The sequence below is a fragment of the Seriola dumerili genome, unplaced genomic scaffold (genome assembly GCF_002260705.1).
Source record: "Seriola dumerili isolate Sdu_G_001 unplaced genomic scaffold, Sdu_1.0 BDQW01000138.1, whole genome shotgun sequence".
In the NCBI taxonomy this organism is placed as follows: Eukaryota; Metazoa; Chordata; class Actinopteri; order Carangiformes; family Carangidae; genus Seriola; species Seriola dumerili.
In genome coordinates, this window is record NW_019174393.1 from 6,209,903 (window position 1) to 6,223,041 (window position 13,139).

Consider the following 13,139-nt stretch of genomic DNA (forward strand, 5'->3'; position numbering starts at 1 on the left):
CCAGCAGGTGTTTCTGCCCGCATCCAGGTGACCTGAGCTGCTGCTGCAGGGAGGGTTTGCATTTCAACACCTTGTGGCCACTTGTAACCAGGAAATGGAAACTATTGAATCCAGCGTGACTGATTGTGACGGGTTAACTTGTGATGCGTTCGTGCGTTGGAATTACGAAACTCCGAGAAAGGAAAGCGTAATATTATGCGGAATGGAGACGTTTTTGCGAGATGTGCAGTTGTGAAGAGGCCTGCTTGCAGCATAATGTTAGTAGTTTTTTTCTCTCTGATTTAATTTGTAGTGGGCACAGTTGAACGCAAGGGGACGTCATGTCTTCACCTGTGATACTTCCCCTGCTGAGTGAGCGTCAAACTCTCTGGTGCCAAAAGTGCCTGAAGATGGGTTGTGCGCTCTGACGCACGCGTTAATATCCGTTCCTGCGGTGGAGCATTGTTACCTTAATATCAGTGCCAAGAAACCTGAACAAACAAACACAAATGAGGTGTGTAATGTACGGCGCCTAGCTGCTTCGCCGCGGGCTATTTCGGATTTAACGTTCACTTGTGATAAAGTGATTCAAAATCATGTCGACTTTGTCTTTTTACCTTAATAGCTGTTCGGATATTTGTGCCACAAAGTAATACTAGGTGGTGTAAGAGATATTACATTTTTAAAAGCCTTTAGAGCGCAGGAGAAGGGGGAAAGAAGAAATTGCAGCAACAAAGACTCACCTCAGGTTTAAGTTTTTGGCCCTTTGATTGGAATAATGTTTCTTTGACCTCCAGCTCATATTAATACTTCACCATTTATACATTGTAATCTTGTCCAGATGTTCACTTTTTATATAATAAACAGGATCCAGTTACAGACAAAAGTATGTAATTATTTGCTGTTGGTTATATTGGATCCATATGTTGTGTAAGGGAGTGGAATCCACACATGAAAATAGGTCAAATCAATCAAGTAGGAAGTTGCTACCTTGTGAGAAAGAGGTGACGCATTAACCATGAACCAGTGTCTCACTTCTGATGACTAGTCCCTATTAGTGTGTGTGTACGTGCAAATCTTACCACTGCAGCCCCTGATGGTGATGAGGCTTTTACAGGAACCTGGTACACTTCCTCATACTTGGGTCAGGGGGTAGAGCGGAGAAACAGAGGACAGAGCAACAGTGTTCCTTCTATGGGTCAAACGCCATAAATACTGAATCCTACACTTCCCATAATGCAGTAGTAAACTCAGTCTGTTGCAGGTTCATGTTAAAAACCTTAAAAGGAAAAAGATTGTGGAACTCTCAAAATGAGCAGCAGGGGGAGGGGGGTCCCTCCCCCCAGTCTCTGACAACTCATGACAAAGATATCTGAACCTGAATGAGAGAAATTACACTGAATCCTAAAGTTGGGTCATCAAATCAATACAAGAGGCTAACAAGCTGCACAGAGCAGAGAGTAACAATTCCCACAGGCTTCAACTATTTGAGCAGCTGTTTTTAATGTAGCTTTTGATTTACTGTCAGTACGTAGTTATTGACTGCAGGGACATGGAGTCGAGACTGTACAGGTCAGCAGTTGTGCAACACACATTTGAATTGGGAAAGATCTCTAATTGCCTCCTTTAAGGTTTCCAATTTTACAGATTGCTTTATCTTAGTCATCTAAGATCCTGGGCCGTGTTGGGACCTGCTGCTTGTGTGGACTGGTGAATACCTTTGAAAAGATATTGGATGTGATATTGATCAAACCCATACAAATAAAGCATGAGCTGACTTGACTACTGTGGGTCCTGCACAGTTGCTTTCAATTGTACCAAGTTCTTGTACTAAGTTTTTTTTTTTGTGTTTTATCTGAGTCTTAGACTGTTTCAAAGCGAAGACACCTTGCAGGTCAGTAAGGGTTAACATAGCCCTAAATGGGTGTGTGTTTTTTGTGCTCACTGTATGATACTGTAAAACACATTGGGTCTAATGCGATCTCCTGTTGAATAAACCTTAAGTTCTTAATTCACTGCAGATCCCTGAGGTTCCAGCTTTAACCTTTTCCAGTGAACAGCTTATGACATCTGTTTCTTAGAAAAGGCTGCAGTATATTCCATTTAATTCAATTCCTTTTATTAAAAAAGAAAAAAAAAAAGACAGGACAAAAAGAAAGAACAAAACTTCCTCAGTTAGCGCAAAGCAGACGGTTCAGTAGTGCTGTCACATTTGGGGTCAGATTTGTGGTTGCTTTGATTCAGAGTAGCTGCTACAGTGTCTGACAGCAGATCATACAAAGTGGAACAAATAGACATGTTATGGGATTAGGCATCCATAATCAACAAACAGTCCTATGTTGAGCTTTTCCAAAGCACACAACACGTATTAGAAGTTAGACACAATAATGATATCAAAACTCAGCAATGGAAGCATGAAGTCTCACAGTCTCTTGATCCATTGCCACAGTGTCCAACGTGTCCATTCAGCGGACATTTCTGTAAATCACGTCCAAGGCTCTCTCCACTATGAGCCGATGTTTTTAGTCACAGACGAGCGTCGCTGGTGGATGCTTGACGAGAGCTCCCTCTGTGTCTGGTGGTCCAGCTCCAGTATGTAGTTTCGGTCTTGGACATACATCAGACCACCAAAGGAGTCCACTATTCCACAAATGACTGCAAGGACAGTCAGCGCGGTTCCAATGAAATACAACTTAAGGACTGCTGCCACCATGGTTCCAATGGAAGAGGACAATCGGCTGCAGAGGGGGAAAAAAGATCAGTTAATTCTTTAATTGTAGATTTTATTTTGGATAGATAGATAGATAGATAATTCACATTTTCATTAAGAGTCATTATTTTCAACATGACATAGCTACAGACTGAATGAACAATACACACAATGCATTTCAGAGGATTAAGAGAAAGGAGGTGGTGCCTGGTGGGAAATTACCTGCAACAAAGCTATAAGCTATGGTTACCAGACCATATCAACAGGAAGAACCAGTAGCCTAGGCTAGTGGTGCATTTAAAGACTACTGGAGAAAATTAATTTACGTAAAGAATATTAGACACGTTTATATCAGAAGTGATGCATATGACTAAATTCTTCTTCTACCTGTACAATATATGGTACTCTTGCAAAAACAACAGTCACTAAACACTGTGCTGTTACAGATGGGACTGTAGCTGTGTCATTTACATACAAATTCCACTTAAGACCGATCAAAATCAAAAGCGGGGACTTCAGACACGAACCTGAAGGCAGCAGTCCGTCACAGAGCACATGGCTTTAAGAAATGATAAAACACAAGACCACACAGCGAGAACAAGCGTCAATTGTTTTCCTGTCTGTTCGTTACCGCTAAGTTACTTTTAACAAAACCCTGACATTCAGGCAGAACAACAAAACAACCTACCACAGGCCCGGCTGAACGGCGGTGTTTTTCCTCTGCTGCTCCTTTCTTTGGAGTCGGCTGGAGTTGTTTCCAACCAACGGGGCGGTTGCAGAGAAATCCGCTGATATTTATATATTTATTGTAATCGTTGAGCGGTTTCAGATGTTTTTTCTATTGCTAAGCGCTGAGAAAGTCTTCATCCCAGGCGGAGCTGAATCCCACAGCTGCAGTCTGCGTCTCTTGCTCTCCTGTGCTGAGTGAGCTGTTGGCCCCCCTATATGAAAGCCGTGCTAGATTAATGTGCGTAACAGTGACATCACCTCGTAAGAAAGCCGCGATTTCCTGTGTGTACAAAGATTGAGATAGCCTGAGGAGAGTTCAGGAATTTCCACTGGGTCGTCACGTCTTAATGAAGTGTCTCGGTGAGGTTCCAGTCTTTAAATTCTGCACATTCATCGAAAAGCTTTTTAATTTGTGTTGTTTTTGCATTACTGCAATACATGTATTACTGTAAGAAAGTTGTGAAACTGAACGTGAAAAATAAAATGTTTCCGAGGAAGAATGTTTGTCAGAACTGTGAGGCAATTTTCACTTTACTTCAGAGATTCATGGAAAACACTTTTCTCTCAAGTGAACGTATCGCACTTCCATGGAAAAGTGCCAGGGGGGCTTATTCATAGTTTTAAAATGTCTGAGAACATGACACAACCTTCTAATGACATAAAAAAAAGCCTGTTTCCAAACCACTAATCCAGCATACTGCTGGGCATTTTGAACCACAATGACATGTTTTAACATGTTGATGCTTTAGCAAATAGAAAAACTGTTTAACATGTTCAACAGTTTATAAGCTGGGTTGTATTTTTGCAGTATCAAAATGGTTTAACTAGCTGTAGTTGATAATTAGCACTGAAGACAACATACAGCTGAGACAGCTGATGGAAACGTCAGTAGTATTTAGTCCTAAAAGTTGTGGTTAACATTTTGACCTGATGATGACATGGATGGTTAAAGGGAAATTCTAAGAGTTGAATAAAGCCTTTTGTGGCCCCGGGGGGGGGGCTGTTTGTAGTCTGATAAACTGAAGTAATATCACTCGAGTCAGTGTAAACTGGGGCTAAAGACGACAAGTTTGAAAATGAGAACAATCTGGGGGTGTGGATTTACAAAGAAGTGGGTTCACCAAACCTCTGTACTCCACTCCACATTTCTGCTTGAGGCTGGAGGCTGGAGGCTACATTAGCCGATATTAGCATAACACACCCAAATCTCCCTTAGAACTGTTGGTGGTTGAGTTGTATCATGGGTAATGTAGGTGCCAGTTTTCGACACGGATGAAGAATGCATAGAAGAAAAAAGACTATAACTCTGGTTCTGCTCAATCGATTTTTATACTTTTTCAACTGTTCATCATGAGTTAGACAATGTTACAGGAGTGAAATTTAAATCAGTGGAGTTTTTTTTTTTAAGAGGCCAGAGTTGTTTATTAATCCTGAGGCGAACATGAGTGTCTCAACCATATTTCATGACACAATAGTTGCTAAGACATTTCATCTAAAACCACAAATGTCAACCTCATGGTGATGAAAGAGTGAAAGTTAGGGGTTCCTCAGTGTCAGTAGGAGTCATCCTCTGGGGACAATGAATTTGTATACAAAATTTTATGATGAATTTTTTTCTTTGAATAACTGAACATTTATTCATTTCAGTTCCATTACAGTTTCTTAGAGACTTAACAGATCATATCTGATGACAGAAATAGCATATAAACATAAACAAGATGATAAAGAGCAAGAGGATCTCTCAAAAACTGTCTCACTTCCTTATGAGTCAGACTGCTGACATTTAGAGATGAACTGCAGTGTGTTACTGACTCACGGCTAAACATTGAGTGATCATAAAGGAAGATACTGTATTCATGTTTCATTTTCATCACACACACACTCCCTCATAAACCAGGACGGCCGTGATCCTACCCCACCACGCTGTATAGACTTGCCTGCAGTCTTTTATCAGAAATATACATAAAGTAGATAATGTTTTGGGTTTTCCAATCCAGTCACATGCCAGAGTGGAGATTCCAGACTTTTGCTCTGAAAAATTCCCAGCAACTAAAGAACAGCACTGTTCTATCTTTTTCATGAAAAAGGGACGATTTCATTTCCTCTGTGGGCTGGCTCCATTTCTGAGGAAACTCAGCCCAGATTGTCATTAGGACATTTCAGCGAGAGTAGCTCAGATGTAGAGCAGACTCGAAAAATCAACACTACACATTTGCTATGAGAGTATATAAGTAATCAATACTACTAATAAGTTATGAGGCAAAAAAGTTGAGGATACTGCGGCATATTAACTCAGACAAGCCTGCACCGTACAAATTCACAAATCATTTCTTCTGTGTGGTGATTGACAATTACTGTAGAGTGCTTATGATATAAGTTTTATAATTTCCTGAGGTTATAAAGAAAAAGCATAGAGTTGAGCAACCTGCTTTTAGAGTCTGGAGCTCGGGGGCTGTACTCTGACTCACTGCCCTTTTCACTAACTGCCAAAGATTTCTTCTTCTTCAGCAGCAACTGAAAGGCAGCCAATAATTCACATTACTCACATAGCACGCAGCATGCCAGCACACACACACACACACACAACTCTCAGTTTTACAGTATTTGTAGGGACCCGCCATTATTATAATGCATTGGCTAGCCCCTTACCCTAACTTTAACTATCACAACTAGATGTCTAACCCCAACCTTCACCCTAACATTAACCTAAGCCTAATTTTAACCCTGAAAACTAAGTCTTAACAGCATCTCGGTCCCCCAAGTATATTGGGCTCCTGGTTTTTAGACCCCATGAATGTAGTAAAACAAGTTCATGCCCACACACACTAAATCCTTCTTTTTTTTCATTTCACTTCCTGGACTTAAAGGCAGCTGTCAAGGAGAAACAATGGTATTTTCTTTATAAATTTCATTTTAGGCCACTTTTAACTATAACACTGTACACACACTGAAAGGAGTCAGTAAAAACAGGTAAACAATGGTACAGAGAGAAAATAGAAGACTGTGAATCAGCGGAAACTCTTCAGTTATAACACAAAGAGTGCACCCAGTTATTGTCAGGTGATTATTAAAAAAGTGAAGGAACGAGCACTTATTAATGGTTTATATGACAGACTCGGACTAGACTAGAAACCGATTCTGATTTCTGAGTAGAGATGACAAAGTACATGGCAGCACATCTGTGACAAACAGTCAGAAAACTACATTCAGAAAGCCCTTACTCAGGAGATTATTATGGCATTTGGGGCACTAAAACATTGCATCCACTAGATGGCAGTGTATGATAGTTAAGCAGCCAGAGTACTGTCATGACTGCAGGCTTGGAGAGATGTCCTTAATGTTGTGTAAAAAGGAAAATTCAACAGATTACACTTCAACACTTCAGAACACTGATTCTATTGTATTTATACCATGTTTTGTTTTATTACACTCTATCATAATGGGCCCTTTCCACAGCAGACATTTTGGCGAGTCACAGCAGGAGAGTCACAGATGTTACTGATAACATCAAAAACAACTGCATTTCACCTTGGTGAGTTAGTAGTGTGCGTGCTGGGTCACTGGCATGGCATACATGTGATGCAACTCAGCTATAATATATATATATAATGAAATTTGGTTCACCTCTTCTTTTCTTGTTCTAATAAGTCAAAATGTCTGCTGTGAAAAAAGCCTATAGTAAGATTCATGAAAGTGAAGCAGCTAAATGGAATCAAAGCAACATTAACTTTCTTATGCTTTTGATGCTGTGTCATATATTATACTGTATCAACTGTTATTAATAATCTTAAAGAGTGCTGCTCTGCATTGTCAGTGTGTGTCAGTTGAGTGTCCATGGTTTGTGTAAGCTTACACTCTCACTGCTTATGATGCAGTCAGAGCAAAATTTGCTTCCCATTAATTTCTGTGTGAAATGGGGGAAGACACTGACCCGGCCTCCTTTGCTTCACTCAGAATTTAACCTGACTTTAACTTTGACACATGAAATGACGAAGCTCTCCTGTTTTAGAGACAAAGGTTAATGCCAATAAAAAGCATTTTCCAGCATTACTGGGACATTTAAATGGAACAAAGCCATCTTTTTTTAAATTTGGTCAAGCAAGACAAAGAAAGCGATATAAACTTCCAACTGGGTTATTGGTGATTTGTCTTTAGGTTGGATTAATATTCCTTTCTCTTGAGTTACTATGCTGCTTGTCTGTTCACTATGTAAAAACAGACTCATGCAATGAGCAGTTTTCAGTGCTGTCTCTTTGTTATTGAGTTAGGTCAATTTTGTCTTTACTGAGTTCAGTTTAAGTCACTCAGTTCTGCTGCCCTTTGAGTTTAGTGCTCTTTTGTTGACCGCTTTAGTGCCCAATAATAAAACCCACCATTTTGAAATCTGAAACTTGTGTCTTGCTGGTTGGTCCCCAAACAATGCACGGACATACATGTTGTAGCTATGCTTTCTATTCTTTGTCGAAATTATGGTGTCAGAACTGAACATTTATTTTACAGTGCACTCGAGCAAATTAATTGCATAATCCTGGAGGACTTGTGAGAGATAGATTTAAAAATATGGTCAAAATCTATGCAGCAGAGGCCAAATTATACTGGCTATTAGATAAGGGTCGAACTCCAGAAACACTGGATGCTAATGTAACTAGACAGCATTGCTTCATTAGACACTTCTCTCCTGTTAAACACCCAAGTCTTTCAAACTCTACATTCCCAGTCTGTAACCAAGGCTGAATTACCAACCAGGCAAAGTGGGCAACTGCTCCCAGTCCACAGACCTCCAGGGTCCCCCAAACTCCCAGGTTCACTGTATGTCAGTGCATTTTCACAATTTAATTTTGTCACCACAAGCTCTGGATTACTGGTTGGTCTCTGGGAATATAATGAAGCTGCCATATGTGCTCCTTTGTGTGCTTTGTACCTAATGCTGTATGTAACAGGGTACATGCAAAGTACACAGAGAATGGTAGGTGGCAGTGGTCCAACAGCAAATCTTTGCCTCAGGGTAACTCAGGCTGTCCTTTTACTCTCTGTCTTTAGAACGCTTTCAACAGAGCCACAGAGTACATGATGCAGCTGTTCCCACAGGCTGTGACCTTTGACAAATAACAGCAATAACAGACAAAGTAAAACTGAAGTACAATAAAAATAAACAGCTAATCACAATTTTCACTTTCACTTTATAAAGTCCCTCAGTTGCTTTTAGCTGTGGGACTAGCCTGTGCTCTAAGTAGTATGACGTGAAATTAATTACAACTACTGTAGATTCAGATCAGCTTACACACACAAGGAGTACTCTTTTGTTGGAAAGGGTAACCCTTGTGTTAAATCTCATGACTCTCATTTGTCTCAGCCAGTCAATGACTACTCACGCTGTGCACATGACAGGCATTATGATTAAGTGATTGAATGAGGAGGGACCACGCACAACCTGTGGACAGGCACATGTGAAATTTAGAGTGGCTTCCTCCCGTCCCTCCAGCATGTGACACTGACCCTTTAATGCCACGGATAATTTTAATATGTATCAGTTATGTGTCAGTTTCCTCATTTTGTTATCTGCACTGTGTGGGTGAGGGGTTTTCTGTTACCATGTGTTATAGATGAATGTGGGTTGTAAGTGGGGAACTTATTAGAGCCTCAGAGGACAAGCTAAGAGGATTTTCCATCTTAACGTCTCACCAGCTGCCACAAACAGTCAGTCACCTGGAGGTGATCCCTTTGAGAAGAGGGACGCCCCAAATGTGTGTATATGTGTGTGTGTGTGTGTGGGAATCCTTTTAAGATGATGATGATCCCTTATCATGTACAAAAGAGTCAACAACATATTGATGCCATACATAGTATTTACAGCGCACTGACAGTGTGGGTTCACAGGCTTTTCTCATGTAAAAAAAAAAACAAACAATCTGACACGTGAAAACTTCGCTAGCGATATTCATTTGAAAACAAACTGCTTCTGAAACCATTCTGAGTGATTATGCAACACTGACACTTTGGTGCAAACTTCACTCAGCAGTGTCAAGGTACATGTTGTGTTATATTAGGGAAGTGGAGTGGTTATATGAGGCCTGCGCAAAGCTCAAGAAGCAATACAAATCATACCAGTGGGTAATGGTAAGAGGAGCTGAAATGAGTAGTAAAAAAAAAAAAAAACCACTGCCCTGTGCCAAATGCAGTTCTTTCACAATGCTATGTTTGCTGTATGTATTTGGTTTTAATAGAGCCCGCTGAGACAAATAAAATAACACACCACAGCGGTAAAATGTGCTGCTCTCTTTGCAGAGCTTGACACTATAGTCCTGTTCATTCTAATTCTGAAATCCTCTTTGTGAAAGTGACGTTCTTCCACTGATAGAAAGCAGGATTAACGTATGCATAGAGGGGGAGCAAGACATAGAGAGCGCTTCATGGAGCACTCAACAGGACAGGACCACTCACTCCATTCAACTGGTAGAGAAACGCTCAAGGCAATGACTGCTTTATCCCACATATAAGTGCAGTGCGGGGCTTTGCTGTGCTCCTCTACTCTTTGCATTACCCTCTACCTACATGACAGAAGACCTCCTCCACGGTCAACGAAGACATCAGCACAACGGCCTCTCCACGACAACACTCCGCTGCTGGCATCATTTCCACAGCAACACCCTCTCAGTGGGAGAATCTCCTAGGTGACGCCCTCTATTGACACGCCTAGAGGTGGCTGGTGCCTTTTTGTAGGCAGGTGCATCCTGTTCAGGAGCAGACGGAGTCGCCTGACACTGGTCTTTTTTTCTGTTTTGCTCTCTGTGGAAACACCTATGCAGCTCGGTATCTAGTCTGGAAGTTAGCAACAGAGTAAATAGAGCAGGCGCTGGCATTCAGATAAGGATACTAGAAACAAATGGAGATTTTGCATTTGTTTTGCAAAATGTAACCCCCAAACTCTTACTAAACTTTAGTTATGAAGTTCATATAATGCCAAGGTTTCAACAAAAAAAATTCTCTACTGTTTTGACCCTAATGTAACCTTCAGGTGTCGGATATCTTGTCTGATTTTGTACAATCTGTTTAAAAACAAGAGGCTGACCTTGGACGGATGATGGAGGGGTATGGTTATGAGCACTTTGGAGCAGAAGGAGCGAGGGAGAGCCAGCAGGTGGATTATAGGAGAATTGTGGGGGACACTCAGCCTACGCATACCAATGTTGGATCCCGAGAAGGTGACCAGTATGTCCGGCAAACCTCATACGGCCATGGACATGAAACTGCAGCCCAGCGATACAGCGCCACGCGCATCCAGGCCGGTTTTGTCCCAGAGAGGTGAGTTAGTGTAACTCCATCAGTGTGCAGATTAAATCTGTTCGTTTCACTTTTTTCACAGAATGTAACAGAAAGACTTTTTGGAGCTGTTTGTTTTTGCAAATTTGGAGGCTGCAGAATAAATTTCTTGGCAGCAAGTGCGAGAGCTCTGCAAAAAAACTGAATACATGCTCAAACTTTTTCCAGAAATTACAAAAAGGATGGAAGGAAAGGAAGGAGGATCAATGTTGATTCAAAAAGATAAGTGCAAAAGTAAGACTAACAATGACTTAGCAAAAATAGAATTTCAACCCTCATGATGATGTGAGTCACTTCTGTCATTCTCATTGCTTCCACTGGCTGTGCTTTCATAAGGCTGCACATGTAAATTACCTTCATGCCATCAGGTCAGTTTACATGTCCACACATACTTGCATTTGGATCAGTTTGCAAATGCCCTTGAGGTTAAATCCCTTGCTTTGGATGGCACACTTCATTTTTGAGTTGTTTGAAATGCCCTGTAGATAATCATTTGGGCTTATGAGAAGATGCCAAAAAAAGATGTGTTGTCAGGGCCTATTTTTATCACGGCTCCTCGGCCCCTCACGAACACAGACAATTCCACGATGCACCATCAAGGAGAGAGCAGCATGCTGCAGGGCGGATAAACAAGCCTGAATCAACTGCTCAAAATAGCTACAGTGCATAAAGGAACCACTGACCCATATCTGCAATGACCCACATTTAATTTGACACAAACACAGAATGGGAAACGGATCCCACTGAGTCACCTTGGCAGACATATCTAGCAACTCTCTCCTAAGATTATTATAGAACAAGGGAGGACTGTGAAGTACACTGGGTTCGAGGGAAGACCTCGTGGTTCTTTATTGTATTTGACATCTGAAGTGCATCTCTGTGAGAAATGGTCAATATGCAGGTCCTCATACCATAGCACCAGCCCCATGAATAGCACTGTTACACAAAAAATGAAAAACTCTGTGTATCTGTAGACAATACCCTGTTCGTTCAACTTAAATATTATATGACTTATGTCACACTGCCTGCCAAAGTTGAAGATGAAAGCACACTAAATACAGAGGATCACTCCCTAACTCCCTAATCCCAACTCTGAATTATAATCCCTAATTTCTGACAGATGGATCTGTTTTTTTTATGCCATGATTGGAAACCCCATTACAGTACAACTGCAAATACAAAACAGTGTTAGCCATATATTCGCATTGAATCTCTGTGTCAAATCGCCATAATTTGATTTGTACATGCAAGATTGTTTAAGGTGACCGCAGTCCTGCCAGGAGACAGACTTGAAGTTGGCTGCAACATGTTTAAAAATAGCTCTTGATGTTGCCAAAGTATCAAATGTGTAAAGGTTTTGGCAGCACATACAACAAAAAAACTTTTTTTTATTGATAGTAAATCATTTTACTCTGATCTTTCTGCTCCATGAAGCTGAGATAATAGATCCTGACAGTCGTATTTTCAAGTGTGTGAAAGCAACAGTGATTTTCTGTCAGGAACTCATGCTAACCGTTTATGCTGCCAACAGCTTAATGACAAGAGCAGCATGCTGACAAACTGCCAAGTAATGTAAATGTGCACGTGTGTGTGTGCCTGGATGTGCGGTGTTATGTTGCTTCCCTTTCGCGGACTGCCCAACACTTAGCTCCTATAAGCATGATGGGCTTTTTGAATTCATTCTATTCATTCTTCCAGTTTAGATTAATTACATGTGACCAGAATCCAGACAGCACTGGTTAAATTCAACACAACGTTTCGCTAAATTAAGGAAAATTAAGGCATGAAAGTATCAATGAATCAATATGCCCATATTAGGCTGACTTAGCCACATGATTTCCTCTTTCACAGTATCTACCTAGCTCTACACGGTGTCCACACCACCAGATGTGTCCATGTATTTTTTGCTCTGAGCCTTTGACATGGCACTAAAAATGAAAATTTTACAAAAAAAGCGAAACAATGAAAACTGAAAGTGCCAAAGCACAATGGTAAATGACTCAAATGCAGTCAAACTTGCAGTTCCACAATAAAGTACTCCATTACAAATAAAAGTAGAGGTATCTTCAAAAAATGTACTTGTAGAATCAAAAGTAAAAGTAGCCTACTCATTATGCAGCAATACTGTTAGGAAAGTCTAATCATTAACAATGCATAGTATTTTATAAGATGTTGAAAGGGTTTGTATGGAAAATCTTAATGTGAGAAGTAACTATTGAGGCTGTCATATATGCACAGTGGAGTGAAACTAGTTCCCTTTTAAAATGTAGTGGATGTATAAAGAGCTGCCCAAAACTGTCCAAGTAGATTTTACAAACCCTCAAATAATACAAATTCAAGTAGGGACAACAGCTCTGTTGCCTTAAAAAAGTAGTGCTCACTGACGACCAGTCTATCAGCA

General features: G+C 40.7%; 1 long non-coding RNA gene across 1 annotated transcript; it reads right to left on the minus strand.

Moving 5' to 3' along the window:
• Positions 1 to 2,076: 2,076 nt before the first annotated feature.
• On the minus strand, positions 2,077 to 3,642 carry LOC111224905. Its single transcript, XR_002665248.1, has 2 exons — positions 3,378 to 3,642; positions 2,077 to 2,717 (listed from the first exon to the last, which is right to left on the minus strand). It is a non-coding gene; the product is annotated as an uncharacterized LOC111224905 (long non-coding RNA).
• Positions 3,643 to 13,139: the final 9,497 nt, after the last annotated feature.